This window comes from Micrasema longulum, unplaced genomic scaffold (assembly GCF_059751315.1).
Source record: "Micrasema longulum isolate JH-2025_06_02 unplaced genomic scaffold, ASM5975131v1 h1tg000084l, whole genome shotgun sequence".
Classification (NCBI taxonomy): Eukaryota; Metazoa; Arthropoda; class Insecta; order Trichoptera; family Brachycentridae; genus Micrasema; species Micrasema longulum.
In genome coordinates this window covers 118,040-121,729 of record NW_028277290.1, presented here as the reverse complement: position 1 = coordinate 121,729, position 3,690 = coordinate 118,040, and positions in this window count along the sequence as shown.

Below are 3,690 nucleotides of genomic sequence, written 5' to 3'. Positions count from 1 at the left end.
AAAAGTTTCAGAAAGGTGCATTCGAGCAAGGTGTTAACTCTCTTTAATCTTCAGTTCCCTAAGAAGGCTCTAGTGATAACCCGCACTTGATTTTGGTAAAGCTTTATAAGGTGGAAAGTAAACTTTTGCAAATACCCTTTTATAAGTTCCCTTGCATGGTGCTGACCAGGCACTTTTTGCCAGAATATTACGCTGTGCTTCCTGGTTCATGATCCAAGCGCGTTACGGGGAGCACATTTAGGTAACCCATAGTAGGGCTTAGGGCCTATTGGGGCTGTTTCAGCTTACAGCATTTCCAATCCATTAGCTGCCTCGTTACCGTATTGGGTGTCCAGGTACTCAAATTAATGTGATGCTGCACTTACCAACACGAATAAGCACCCGTAGCCATTTAAAGGTTAATTAATCCTCATAGAGGATACGTTATTATTATTGTGTAATATGTATCTTTGTGGGAATATATTTTTTTTGTTGAACTTTAAAATAAAATTGAATCACGCCCTATTTCCGTAGGGGTAGGCAGAGAAGAAATAATACCACATCACTATGTCTTTGTATGCAGACGTCGTTGCACATACATATATTCAAACATCTTCTCATGAACGCTCGACGATTATTCTGACGATTAACATTTGAATTCGGTAATTTCATGCCTTTCTTAGTCTTGCTCGTTTTCTGCACTGATAAATATTCGCATCATAAATCCTTGTAGCGATTGTTTCGTTGTTCATTCGCTGTTAATGTCCAAACCAACGCAATACTCAATTGTTGATTTTGTCGATAATGTTTGTGGATCTTGACATTTGTGCACCTATTATGCGTAGTTTCACTACACATACGCCTGAAAGATCGCGTTTTGACAGCATTTATCCTTGTTATTCTAATTCTATACTTCGCTTTCGTCCACAAAGGTTAACACTAGAACTTCATTGTGAACTGCATTGATTGTGAAAAAACTCATGTCCTTCAAATTAGAATACATTCATTAGAAAATAAAATAAAATATTCAAGAATCTAACTATGTAACTTTTCTGATAAATTTGGTTTTAGTAAGAAGACCACGACAACCAAGAAATACACTTTTGTGAACGTTATTGACATTAAACAAGACATGACTTAATTACTGAATAACAATTGGTGAAGATTTAAACTGTGAACCGGGTCACCTCCACTAGTTTTGCAGTTCAAAAGATCCCAAATAAAATCAAATGTCAGGATTTGTATTTGTTTTGATTATAAGTGCGTGCGGTGAGAAGTAAAATATCTGTGTTTACTGTACAGACTTTGTAAGGTTCAGGAATCACAATAAAACAAAGAAAGCCTAACTTACTGAAATTCAATGGCAATTGGCAACAGGATCAAGCAGATTTTCTCTTTGACAAATTTTCGTCTGACAGAAACAGAAGAACTCCGCGGCTCATATAATACCGTCAAACGAAGCCACTATTTTTCGTTACTCGATTCAATTTGGAAATTTGGGATACGGCCGTCGAAGCGAAAGTTCCAAAGCTTTGGAAATCGGCGCCGGAAGTTGCCATTTGGTGGAAGGCGGAAGCGTATCCGGTGGTTGCCCTAATTGGCGGGAAAGTGGTAAACCTGTGTTTAAACAACGAAGGCCAAACGCGACTCGCATAATATTTACAGTAGACAGTATTGATATCGTAAACATTTTGGTAAATGCCTTCATATTGACAACGAGCAATACCGCTTAAGAAATAAACAAAAGAAATAGATTTTTTTATTGCTGGTTAGTTTGTGGAAATACAAAATGTATATTTTTGACATTATAAGAACGAGGTTCATAATTCTCGTTAGACAGTCAAACTAACAAATATATTATTTTACATTTTTTGCATTTATCGTATATATTATTGTAAAAATGATTGAGTTTGTTTGTCATACACAGGCCCATTTCACACGTATCGCGTCAATTCACTCGGTCTGGTAAAATTATGGTGGGTGGACTCTTGTTTATTATTTTCTTTTTTGGTTTTATTTATTTAGTTTCTACCCGCAGGTGAAAATTTTTCTTGACGATATCGAGTAGAAATTAGTCGGTCTTATGGTGTACTGGTTCGTGTTTTTACCTGCCGATTAATAAATGATATAAATTAAAAAATTATAATTAATAAACTCTCTCTATGTTTTTAATGGTGCCATGCTATATTTAACTATCAGCTAAATTAGCGAATAGGAATTTGAGCTCTATTATCCACGTAAATCGGATTTATTTTCGTATATTAAAATTTGTGGTCTAAAGCTTAGGGTGAAATGGTCCAACGGTTTAAATCATTCAGTATATTATCGTCTCTCAGTCTTGCAACATTGAAATCTCAAAGTATGTTGAAAAAAACACATTTTATTATTATTTATATTATTTTGCTCTAATTTGTAACTAAACATTGTTTAAATGTCACACTGTAAAATTTCAACCATTCAATTCATTAACAATAAAATAATGTTTCTCGCATTACTGAATATAAGAAAAGAAAAGTGTGTGTATTTTGAGGTTATCTATACGGACGTCAATTATACGCTCTTGAATATTTAGCCATGTACATATTTTGAGGGGTAAGAAGGTTATTTTTTCTGTTTGTATATTTTTTATTTATGAATTCTCTTGAATATAATATTCGCATTTTATGTATTCAGTCAGTTTTTTCTTAGTAATTTACACAAATATTTCAATTAGGAACCTGATACAAGGTGAAGGGGTCAACACTGTTCTGGCATCGAGACAACACTATTACGTAGGCAAAAAGGTCCATATCCTTTTGCCAGAATCGTGGTAAGACGGGAGTGTTGTCAAGTTGCGGAAGATGTTGACCTCGCTCTTTCATGACATTGGTCGTAGAGAGTCAGAAAAAATGATGAATGCCACGGATTGGATATTTTTACTGGATGTCAAAAATAAAATATGAAAATAAGTAAATAATTTAAAAAATATATATCTATAGATGGCCACTATGAAGTTCAGCATAAATAAATTGTCTATGTTTTTATGAATGTATGTATGTGTATGCGCATGGGTGTATGTATGTGTGTATTACAAATTATGCTTATTATTTGATATAACGATTGAATTATGTTCAATAAAACATGTTTCAAAATGATATTAAATGTCTTTCTCGGTACGGGACACCTCAGTAATGTAAATGTTAAAAACGTAATACATAAACTGTAAAAAAACAAATAAATAAGTAAGGCCCTTCTTGTCTTTTATCAATTTTATAAATAACTTATACAGCGCATCCGAGATTCTAATTAGCCAAGGCGTTTGGAACAAATTTATTGAGATCCACAGAGATTTTTATATGAGATCCGATGGGCTGAATTAACAAGCATGTAATATTAGTCAGCGATTGCTGACTAATATTATTTTAAATTACAAATTCATCGCTGTTCAATGTTAATCGCTTACTAACCGAACTTTTTGTGTAGATATTGTATATATTATATCTTTAAATTTTGTGTGGGCTTGGTGGCATTATTCTGAGTCACAAATTTTTCTGTACCACATTTAAATTGCAGGGACCAAAAAAAATTTTTGAGGCCCAAAGAGGCGAACTTTTAGGTGCTCGAGATCCTAACTAACCGAGGCCTGAGGCCGATTGTCTGTGGCCCGAGAAGCCGATCAACTGAGGCCCGTAGTCATAAAACAAGGACCGTAGGGCCAATCATCAAAACATT